This window comes from Cinclus cinclus, chromosome 3 (assembly GCF_963662255.1).
Source record: "Cinclus cinclus chromosome 3, bCinCin1.1, whole genome shotgun sequence".
NCBI lineage: Eukaryota > Metazoa > Chordata > Aves > Passeriformes > Cinclidae > Cinclus > Cinclus cinclus.
In genome coordinates, this window is record NC_085048.1 from 106,762,742 (window position 1) to 106,775,236 (window position 12,495).

A 12,495-nucleotide genomic window follows, 5' to 3' on the forward strand; every position below is an offset into this window, starting at 1 on the left:
ACTCTGTGTTTGTATTTCAGATTAACTCATCATAGTTTATCAGTGAATGAAGAGAATCTGTTTCTTGCCCAGCAACAATAATTGCGTATACCACAAAATGCTTCAACAACACTGCAAGTATGGAGACCTTTATGAAATATCAGGGCTTCTGCGATGAAAAATCTATGGATTTTTTCCAACTATTGGAGGTTTTCAGTCATGCAGCTGGGAACAATGTGGCCTTTTAGACTCAAAATCATCCTTGATCTGTGCAGAGTGGAACACCCTCCTTCCATTTCCTTCCCCAACTCACCTGAGTGGTGGAATATGGGAAGAGCAGACATATGATCCTGGATTTCCTACAGGAATGTGTGTGAAATGGATGTGGCAATGGAACCACAATCTGTTCAAAAACTACCATGAATGTTCCATGGGAGGTATAAATCCGATGTACAACTTCTATAACCCTGAAATACTGTATTCACTTCAAATCTCTACCTTTGGTTCTTGGAGAGCCTTGAGGACATCCAGTGCTCTAAACCGAGCACAGTTTCCCATCCACACACTAATCATCCATTACAGAAACTCCATACAAGGACTGGGGAGAAGGATGAAGCCCATTTTTAGGATGGTTTTATTTTTATCTTTTTTTGGAGGGGAGTTTATCATCCCATTTTTAATATTTCCCACCAATGAAAGCTCAGAATGCCTGAAATAGTATAGTCTGTTTGAGTAGATTCTTCCCCAGGAGACTGATTTTATTTTATTATTACTGAAGAGAGCAGGAATTTATTAAGCCTCAAAAAGTGGAGGAATTCAAACTTTCCTGCCAAGGTAGACATATTCCCAAGCTGCTTCAGCCCCTTCTGAGAAGCTCTTTTACTGACTTTCCTGTGTAGGGGAGAGACAGAATTTTGTCCATATTATCAGCTGACAAATAAAACAACCAAATTCAGATGGAGGGAAGAGGGAAAATTTGCTCAAAAATATATTTAAAGACATGAGCTTTCCTGTAGAGAAGTTTGTTTGGTGAGAAATGGATCTCTTGCTACAGGCTCCAATTTAAACTGGCTGACCTGGAAGGAAGAAAGTGCCTGGGAAAGAATGAAAAGCAAATAAATAAAAAGCAAGAAGCAAATAAAAAATAGGTTTTCTCTTTCTCACTTTTCAAAACCCTGTGGGTAGGATGGGACTTTTGTTTCCTACCTCTCAGGGAGCCAAGAGCTTTATGTTTGTGCATACAATGGACACAACAGGAATCTATCACACGACAGAGTATGTGTTCCTTGTTCCTTGCTGATGCATGCTAACGACAAAAAAGTTTATTAAATCAGGCACTTGGTGTTTGCCAGTGGTTCAGAGAATGGAATTCTCCAAGATTTGATGGCCCTTGAGCAGATGGCATCTGTCCAGCCAGGTTTCCAGACTGTCTCACAGCTACAGCTCACCTCTGAATTTCCACTTCTTGCTCTCCAGACTCCTATTATCCATGTGTTTATCCCCCTCCTCCTCCTCTTTCTTTTCCTCCCTTTTCCATTCCCTCTATTTCTGATCACTCCAGCTCTTACACTTGTCTCCCACAGTTCCTGCTGAAACAACATTCAGCTGTAGTGGTGCTGATGATGGTTGAGGAAGACAGAGCAAGATAAGCCCAGTCTGAGTGAAATATCCCCTCTTTGTAACACAGGATTGGGAATTTGTTTGCTTATAAAATGGGACAGTCTTGACCTTAAAGCAGACCAGAAGTTCCTTCCAGATTTGAAATACCTCAGAATTAAGGAATTTCCTCTTTCCTCACTATCTGGATCTTCTGTTTAGTCCAAAGCCCTTAAAAGAGTGTTCAGTCATGTTAAGATCTCATGAATTTTAAAGATATGCCTCTGTCAGAGCAGATGGGCACTGGCAATGCTTGGCACTGCAGTCAAGAGCTTGGCAGGCATTCTCACACCTGCACTGTCTTTAAATTGCCTTTCTTGGGTGTGGTGACACAGGAATTGAGTTTTTGAGAGAGGTTCACTGGGAGCTGCAGAGTTTTTTGGGTCAAGTGCCACTAACTCGCTAACAGAGAACCACAGTGAGAAGAGCAAGGCCACCTCTGAACAAGCTAGATCAGGGCTGTCTGTCTGATACTCAGCCATGCCTTTGAGCTGCAGGGCTCTGCAGAGTTCACAGAGGCAACAGCTGAGTGGAAAGGCTGAATAGCATCCTACCCATTGGGCCACCTCATTTCAATCTGTGCAACGAGGGGAGAGCTACTGAGGCAGTAACAAACACGCAGATGTGGCAGCACAGAGTGGGGATAGGAGTTCTGTCTTTCTTCTGCCACTCAGTTTTCAGCCAGAAGGAGGCTGCTAATGCACTGGAAGGTTGTAAAAGTTGGGAACTCAGTTCTTCTATTTGAAGTTCCATAAGTCACCCAGTTTTGTTTGTCTGGATGAGCAGAAGTGAGGGATCATGAGCAGGTGGTGCCTGTAACAATGACTGGCTTTGCTGTGACTTCAGGAGCTTCCACAAGGCAAATTAAACTCCAAGGCAGAGGGAACTGGGGGGAGAAGAGGAACATCCAGACTTGCCTTCCCTTTCTGGATTCCAGTTACACCACAAACTTGTGAGGTGTCACTTCTTTGAAGGACTGACCTTTGCACTTGAGCACAGAGAAAATTTTCCCTCCAGTCCTCTTTATTAGGAAGTTTTGGTTCTCTGCCCAGTGGATATAACCATGCCATATAAAAACAGAAACAAAAGAGAGTTTATATCAATTATTGCTTGAGGTTTCAGTGACCCTTCACTTCCCTACAGCTGAACAGTGGCTAATACATAGAAGTTTGGAAGTTAGGCAACCTTCTAGCAGAATAATACATGAGGCTATGTTCGGGAAGGTGGTGTTGGAACACATATGTATCCTACCTTGTGGTTGAGATGGGAAATAAAATTGCAAAATCATGTTCAGCTCCAGAATTTTTTTTGTTCCTCTCTGCAGCCTCAAGCCAGAAAAACATTTTTCCCTTCCAAAAGCGATGTAGAATAAAAGAGGGGAGATAATAAACCACATTCTCAGTCTCATATTAACAAAAAAATACTTGAAAATGGCCAGAAGTGTGACTAAAAGTCAAAATAACTTCAAGGGAGAAGTCTTGACAGTTGTGTGAGAGAAAATTCAAATGGCCAGGGAACACTGATTTTTCAAGGACACTCTGATGTCCTGACAGAAGCAGAAGCTCAATCCCAGGAGTGGCCCCTTTATGCAGGGTGGTACAGTGGAAGAGAATGAGGATGCACATGGAAGATTCTGTGATCCAGATGATGGCAAAATAGTGTTGAGTTTTTGTAATTGAACCTGTTAATGGTCTAAAAAGCCTTTAACTTTTCAGCTACTGCAAAATAATCCAAGCAGTATTTTTGTTTGCTGGGAGAAGGTAAGATTTTGCTGTTAAGCAACATCTTAATTTATTAATTAATTCTTAATTAATTAAGAATCAATTCTTAATTAAGTTTCAGAAGATATCAGTAACGTAGTGATGGGGCTAAACTGGAGTTTCATATCTTCCCTACTCCCAAAATGAAGGGTGGTTTTGTTTCAGCATTTCTGCCCAGATTTTAACTTATTTACAACACACAGTGGGATTTAAATAATAATTATAATAACAATAATGATTCTTGGGGTTTTTTTAATCATCCAGGGGCCTCTTTTTGCTTGCTTTTTGGATGCTGTACAAAGTAGCAGAGCCCTTGAAGGGCCAGACTACCTCCAAATGAACTTACAATCTTTCAGCTGTTGGGGTTGACTATTGGCTCAGTTGTTCATGGGATGCTTATGCTGACAGACCCAAACTTTTATCTCAGACCTGAACCTCTGAATCTTGCTCCAGATAAAAACTGGCATATTATAGTTTTTTGGCCCATTTTTAACCTTTTAAAGTCCTGTTTCATTGGGAATGTAATGATGTCATGGGCCTCCACTTAGCAAAGACATGTAGAAGCACATCTAAGCTGCACTAATTCAAGAAAGTTTTCAAACAGACCCTTATATTCAGGCTTTGGTATTTGTATTATCTGATCTGTGTTCTTGATGAACCCCCTGTGAAAAATGATGCATGAAAATGATAGATAGGAGATGGTCCCTTGCCTTATCCTTGGCTCGAGGAAGTAAGGGAGCCCACAAGACCTTTGCTGTGATTTTGCTGTAAACACCAGAAATTAATTTTGCTCTGTGTGCGGGCACGTGTCTTCCTCTGCCCTTCCCCCATCATTCCCTTTCTTTGCAGTTCTGCAGAAGGAAGTATCACCAGGAGCATTTCTGCAGAGGCTGTTGGGACTTGCCCCAAACATCTGTCCGGGAATGTGCGCTCCTGCCCACGCAGCCTCTGGGGCACCAGCACTTCTCCAGCTGTCACCCAACCCCATCCTTCCCCTGCTCTTTGCTGGGCTGCCCTTCCAGGATCTCCCACCCTATGACCAGGATGGAGGTTAGGAATCCACAGCCCAGGATTCAATCCCAGCTCTTGGCTGTGGGGATGCAACAAATTCACTGTCAGCGTAAGCATCCCTTGCACACGAGGCGGGTATTTAACATCTCTACAGGACCTAGCAAAAAAGAAGTAAAATTCACGTTATTAAAGTGTGAATATAGTGGCTATATATGGAGAAAACTGCTTTCTGATGGTGGCTGGCTAGGGAGTTCATAGCCCATGACCAGAACTTCCCTTTCTTACAGACCTGATGCCTCCCAGATAATTAGTATCATTTTCAAAAGTTGCCTTCATTTGTAGTGCATGTTCATAAAACTCCTGACAGAGACCCTATAATTTCAGGAATTAGTCCAGACACGTAGTAAGATTTAGTGCTTCTCTTAGTGATTTATGGACAAAAAGTTCTGTCACTGGCAGTCTTTGGGAGAAGAGATTTGGATGTATACACAATTACTCAGTGTTGCTATGCTCCTTCATTAATAGTTTGTGGGTGGTATTTTGTTATGCATAACATTTCTTTTTCTAGATCTTGGAGTGCAGGATATTGGACTGGTTTTGCTGGTAAAATCAGACATAGCTGTGGTATTACGAATTATTCTAGACAGAGTTAAGTCTTCTTGTAGCTGTATTTGCTGCAATACACAGCTGGGGCTGCTGCACACCACAGAGGGTGAACAAAAACGGCCTTTTCTTAAAATGAGTGTGGAGAGACTCCCATAGGAAATGTTTTTCTTTTGTTTCTTGAAATCTGTGTGTGGCATAGGAAAGGAATGGGTGGAAGAATGATAACAAGACAGAGCATGTCTGTGAGAGAGATAAGATTGAAAAGGGGTGGTAAGCAAAATGCTCAAAGTTGAGCCCGTGTTTGCAAAATTGTGCAGCCTTTAGAAAAGCTGATGCTCATTTGGTTGTGTAACTGGTACTGAGGTCCTGGAAAATCCAGCCCTCCAAATTAGCAAGATAAGAAATTGTCTTCAAAAATCCTTTAGTAAGGATTCTCCTTTCTCTGTGTTAAAAGCCATGGAAATAAAGCCAGTCTTGCTGGGCAGATCTGGGGGGATTTTTTCCTTTTTATAAAGAAAAAAAATTCTATGACTGTTTTTTCCAGTGATTTATACATGAGCCCCATCTTGTGTGTTCCCTCCAAATCATCTCATTGGCTTTGGCAGCAAAAGGAATTCAGATGCTCTGCCTGCAGAGAGTTTGTTTTCTTTTAAACTCCAGCAAAAATGAGGATGGGTGTCTGTGACTGATTGAATGGCTTTTGAAGTACAATATATGCATATGTGAAGTTTTTAATATATATGTGTGCATTAAATATATATTTGTGTGTGCTTTAAGACTGACTGGGCATCCGCCCTTGGGCTCTGCTTTCTATGATTAAACTGATTAGCATTGCAATTATAAATACCTGGTGAACGTCTGCCTTTGATCTAACCCACATGTCACTCAATAGTCTTTTAAACTCCAGGTTTCCTCTCTCTTTCTTGACATTTGTCATTGTTTTCCCTCTGAATGCCCTCTTTGCAGTTCTCAAAAGCTGGCCCAAAAACACTAGGAGGGGAGACTGGAGTATCAAGTACCACGCTCCAGGATCAGAGGCAGCTGCCATGTTCTTAAAGGTCTCTTTATTCTTTGCAGCCACGGCTTTGCCCGAATAACAAATATTCACTTCCCAACCCCTTTATCTTCCATAGAAGAAAAAAAAGTCCCCTAGAACAACAGTAAGTTCTTCCCTCTTTCCAACCTAGCCCAGTGTACATTAATACACCTTGTAATTGCTTGTCTCTATCGGTTTTAGTCCTTTGCCCTTTTTTGCTCCTTCTTTTTGTACTTCAGCTTCATCATTGATCCTATTCACTCTATTCCTGGTGCTGAAATCCAATTCCCAGACGCCAGCAAGGAATACTTAGCCATTCATGATGAATTGAATGGCTCAATTTAGAGGGGAAGATAGCACCTCATCTACTGTTACTATTCACCACAATAATCTCCATCGCCTGTTCGGGGGAGACAGTGGCGTGTCCTGAGTTCAGGGGCAGACTATGCTGATCATCTCTGCCTTGAAAGGACTGGAAGGAGCATTGCACATGACAGGGAGTCACCTTTCTGCCTTTGAAGGTTTTTATGCTTTCACATCAAGACAATGGTCAACACTACTAAGAGCCCAGGAATGCAGTTCCGTTCACCCCAGCTCTGGCATGGCCCCAACCCACTTGCAGGAGCATGCCAAAAAATAAGTCAAGGAGGCTGAAATAAGGCCAGATCCTCAGCTGGTAGGAATGGGCTGTCAGCATTAACACTTCTGCTGTGGGATCAATGAGGATTCAAGGGAAAAAAAACAAACTTCAGTACTTTAGCAAATGCTGCACAAGCACAGCCTCGTCAGATGTCAGTACACGTCCCACTGGCTTCCAGGTAGCTCCTGATGGACTCTCCCTTTGGAGTCTGGGCTACAGAAAGAAGCCATACAGGGAATAAGAGCTGCCAGGGGTGCCCCGTTTATACCCCTGGTGCCAAAGCATCCTATACTGGTCAAAATTATTTGTCAATATTTGCTATGATCAGAAAATGGACCTCTCAGCTGAACATGGGTGCTCACAGGAAAGACCCTGTGGTCCTTGAATGCTATTTTTTCTTTTAAAATTTTTCATGAGGTAACTGAAAATGCCAACATTTTCTCTGAAAACTGAAAAAAAATTCTATTTATTGGTAAATTTTTCCCAGAATAATCTAATTTTGTCTTTTCTCCACTGAAAATATTCTTCTAGCAGAATTTAACTGCATACTTTTCAGTCAACATGATTCAATTTTTTTCTTGTTAAAAAAGTTTAGGGCTTTTTTTTTTTTCCCATGTATCATTTGTGCAGCTCCATAACCCAAATAATTATAATACAGAATTTGGTTTTGGTTTTCTTTTTCCCTGTTATCTTCATTAGCCATAGCACAGAGGACCATAAATCCCCATTTGTACACACTGTCAGCAAGATGACTATGCTGCATTAGCAGAAAGTGGGCACAGAGTGGAGATAAAATTATATTGGTTACAAATAGAAGTGCAGCACATTGATTTCCTGAGCTGCAAACAGTTGCAAGAACCATTCTGGTTTGATGTGTTTTGTGGTGGTATTATTCCCACTGGAGAAGGTTATGTCTTGGTGAGGTGAATTCCAGCCTTTCTCCAGAGCCAGCTGTCTACACCAATACAGCTCACAGATGTTTTGTTCTGCTGAGGAATTTTAGGGAGAATGGAAATCAGTTCCAGATCATATCCTTGTTTTTCAGGTGATAATGTCTCTCCAGGTTTTCTGATAGATTTTTTTTAATTTTTTTTTTTGGCTACCTGATATTTTTCGTTTATGTTTCCCAAAAGAAGAGCAGATCCATCTGCTTGCCTGTTGTTTGCTCACAGCTCCCACTCTGTTCTGGCTATCACAAGATGCAAAGAAGCAACTGAATCACAGTGCAGAAAGAAATGCTAATGCAGACCAGGGCTCTCCAGTAGGATGTTCTCATTAAAGCCCAGCTTCACCAGGGCTGCAGGGCTCCAGCCAGCTGAGTCTAGACTAAACTGGGAGGTTTGGAGAGCCTCAGCTTTCTATTCTTGCACCTCTGAACAAGAATATTGGTTTTAAAATAAGACTTTGTAGTACAGTGAAAGGTTTTATGTTGCTAAGTGCACACAGAATCATCAGGGAACCCCCGAGAGGATTGAAGACCAACCAGTGAAAGGAGGAAAGGCTGTTTTCCTTAGAGATTTCTTGTAGGTCTTGGCTTCTGCTGAGCTAAACACAACATGGAAATAGTCTTTGTCAAACTGCTTTCCTATCTCCTGCCAAAATCAGGAAAGGATATTTGGTGAGAAAAATATATAAACATATATTAACTAAACTTTTGTAAAGATTCAGGAATTTGGCTTTTGGATTTCGACCAGTTTGTGCTTCCTCCAGACCAATCTTATCCTCTACACCTCAGCACAGTTATTGCTTTTTGTGTAAGGATATCATCTGAAATGTCAGCAAGAGGTGTATGGGTCCGTATAGATCTCATTGTTGCAAGCCTTAATTAGGTCTGGATGAGAAATCACAGAATTACAGCATGCAGATCAAGACTGTTGCTGTCTTGTTATTTTTTCTTATGCTGTCTTGTTATGTTTTCAAGCTTTTGAGGCAGACATACACTGCTCACATTTGATGGCATTATTCTATCACCGAGAGGGCTGAAAATGTATTTCTTTATTTATTGCAGCCATTGCTAAGATTTTAAAGTAATCTTCTATATCTCTTCAGTCATAATACAACCCTGTGTAAAAATGCCTCTGGTATATTAGCAGCTAGCCTGAGGCTCAACATTTTAGTTTTTGCTTAATACAAAACCTCCACTTTTTCTTGAAATCCTCATTTTCCCCCCACTCTTAGCTCAGAACTGAAATTGAAGTAATTAAGGTCCCTTGAACTGGGTAACCTGTTCTTCCCATCTGAAAAGCAGAGACTGTGAGCCAATACATTTATACAGAATTAGAGAAGACATTCCTCACTCTAAGCCTTGTTTCACTGCTGCAGCTCTGTGAGAAAGGGGAGGAGAGCACCTGTCTTTTGAAGGACATGACCAATTTTCTTTTGATCTGTTTTTAACACAAAACTTGGTCTAAAGGCCATCCTCAGGCACCACAGCCATGGCTGGCAAAATGCTTCTTCAAAGGGTGGAGAAGATGGAATTAGAGCATTGATTCATCTCTCTGTGGAGGAATGGTTTGCTAAAGCTCACTTCATGCCATCTTGAAATTAAATATAAATACAAAGAAAGGATTATTTAGCAAGTTAATTGAGGCTTTTTCTTGTGGGTAACTCCTGCATGTGCTTGTGTTTAGATTTTTTTGAACTTTGAACAGAGTATCCTTGATTGAATATAGAGACTGGGAAGACTCCTCTAATCAAAGAAGGCCTTCCCAAAACACCTGGCACAGCCCTTGCACTGAACCTATTGACACGTGGTGGGAATGATGCCTATCTTTAGGATAACCAGCTTCATGGATGGAGTCTGACTGATGGAGGGTCCAAAGCCTCCCTGCTAATCTGTTCTAATTTAACCATACATAAGGCATTACTATACATCTCCATAGGTAAATATAGCATTAAGATGAGCTATCTTCATCCCTAAATAAAGCTGTTCATATTACAGGGCTGCTAAGCCACTAAGGCTTACCCCTGCCCTGAGAAGAACGTGGTACATGAAAGATTCCACCAATGTAAGTACTGAAAGACAATCCAAACATAGAGACATTAGGAGGAATTCCCATTCTTTATAACAAAACCTTTCTTGCAGCCCCATGGTTGAAGGGATAGCACTGTCCCCATCCACAGCCAGCTTCACCTCCAATCATCAGGATTAATTTTACTAGAAATACTTTCATCTTTGTCTTCTGAATGTGGACTGAAAGAGCAGCTTGGAGTATTTCAGCTTCAGAAAATTCATCAAAATCTTCCCTGTGACTGCTGAGATGCTGTTTGGCACTGTGGGTGTGTTTGACTCCTGGTGGGAGGCGTTCATTAGGCCCTGAGAGCTGCTTTAACACACTGGCCCTTTGTAGGGCAAAAGTCAGGGGCTCAGCTGGTGCCTGCAGAATTAGGAATAATTAGAAATGCTTCAATTGAAGTCAGCAGAGCCACCTAAACTTACCACGTTTGAGGACCCAGCACAGGCTGGGCTGCACCCTCAGTTAACAGGACTCAGTGGCTGATTTTGACTCATGGGCAGAGTGGGGGAAAAAAAGAGCAAAATTTTCAACAATATCCCTTTTGTGCTGCAAGCAGGTCAAATGCTGTCCTATTTTATGACCCAGCAGGGAGGTAGAGTTTAGGAGCATACAAAAGCTAGAAAAGGAGAGAGGTTTGAGGTTACGTTTTCATAGCTACGTTATTGAACTGTACCTATGAAAGACAAAAGAGAAGGTGATGCCCCAGCATGTAGTTGTTGCTTAACAATTGTGCTGCCGGTCTGGGGAGGGCGGAGGGGCAGGTTGCTTAACATTTTTACATTTTCCCATGGTATAATACTGGTGATACAGTTGGCTATAATTAAAGGGTTTATATAAATAAGTTAAAGGGTTATATAAATAAGCCATTGGGAAACAAATTAATTTATTTCCTTGGTGGGGCTAGTTATGTAATTTGGGGCTTGCATGTTGATCTACTTTCTCTTTGAAGCACTCAGGGCCCCCCCCCCCTTTCCCCCCCCCCCCCCCCCCCTCCCCCCCCCCCCCCCCCCCCCCCCCAGACCTGGTCCTCCTCTCCCAATTGTTTTAAAATAATTTCAAAACACATCAAGGAATGCAGATGTGAAACGTGCTGCAGCTTGAACTTCCTTGAAGCAGCAATGCCCTTAATGAGGAAAAGCTGCAGAGCAGAGTGAGACCTGGCTTGTAAAAGAGTTTTATGGCATGTTTATTACAAAAGGGCCTTGAACGGACAGAGCAGGGGAGCACAGAGGTGCACAGAGGTGCACAGAGGTGTTGGTGCCACACTCGATATCAGCAGCCCCCACCCTCTGCCTTTGGAAGGAGCGGGAGAATCCAACTCCTGGATCTCTTCTGGGACAGTTTCATTGGTTTTGGGGATACTCAACCTTTCTGTATTTACTGAGGATCTGGGGTGGCAAAAAGAAAGACTGGTTCCTACCCTGAGCAGAGAAATTGCCTTTCTCCTAGGACATAATAAAATGTCATTTAAAGTTCCATTCTAAAAACCAGAGCATAACCCTATGTTTTCCTTTTCCACCTGTTTCTTTTATGAGTTTCTAAGTAGCATCATTAAGCTATTCTCCATTCTCTTGCCGTATTTAATAATGTAATTTTTTTGCATTCTCTTCCCAAGAAATGCAGGTCTCAAGCAGTAGAAAATGTTTAACAAATTCTAAAATGTAAATTTTGCATACAAATCTGTAATACAGAAAAGAAAACAATTTCCATGAAGACTATGTGTGCTAATACTAGTTTCCTGTAATAGACATTACTTTGGCTTCACAAGAAAAAAAGGCAAAAATAAAAAGAAAATAAAAAAAAGGAAAGAAAAGTAGCATCTAAAATCTTAACATAAAGACCATTGCTACACTTCAGACAGCTCCTCCAGGCTCCAGCTGGGAGATTCAAACAAGCTTCACCATCCAAAGAGAAGTATAAATCTGTGAGATTTCTGGTGCTGAATGAAAAGACATAAAGCATTAAATTAGCTATGAAACATACCTCTTCTCCTCTGACATAAATGCCTAGTTATAAAAATTATCAGCCCTAATCTCTTGCACTTGCCTTTGTGGAGGACCCTACTTGACAGAGGGGGAAAGGCAGTGCTGGTTTGCTTTGGTTTAGATTTTAAGATTTCTAGTATCAGGATAATTACAAATCCTAGCTGGCAACAATCATTTCCTTTTAAACTTTTGCTTAATGCAGTGCAGTAACTTCACAGCATGTGCCTCAGGAATGAACATCAACCAAAACTGCTGATGGTGTTTATCTTACGCTACAGGGAAGCCACTGACTAAAGCAATGTATATTTTAATCAGAACTCTTCCCAAAGTGGCAGCTTCCATGACCAGTGTGTCTCTGCTAACTCTGCAGAAAGAATAAAGGAGAACAATTAGGAACAGTCTGGAGGCAAATTTGAAGCCATCCAGCAGAGCTTGACATCATCAAAGTGGATATCAAGTGAAAACTCCGATAAAGCTGGGCTGGAGCCCAGGCTGTGTTTGTCTCTGGTGGATTCTGAAGAGAGTGAGACCCATTGTTTGCTCATGGAGTATCTGTCATTTTAGCACTTTGGAGCTTAATGGCTTTGATTTTTCAACTCTAATCACAGACTGCAAAGAAGAGGAAGAATTTATTGTAAATTAATGAACAGGACCATGGTGGATGGGGCTTTTCTATGGGGGTTTGGTTGTTGTTGTGGGAGCTCCTGATCACCTACAGCCAGCATTGGATTCTGTGTACACAGAATAAGAGGAGCAAAGGTTCAACCCTGATTCTCTTCTGACTTTATGCAAGAGCCAGGCACAC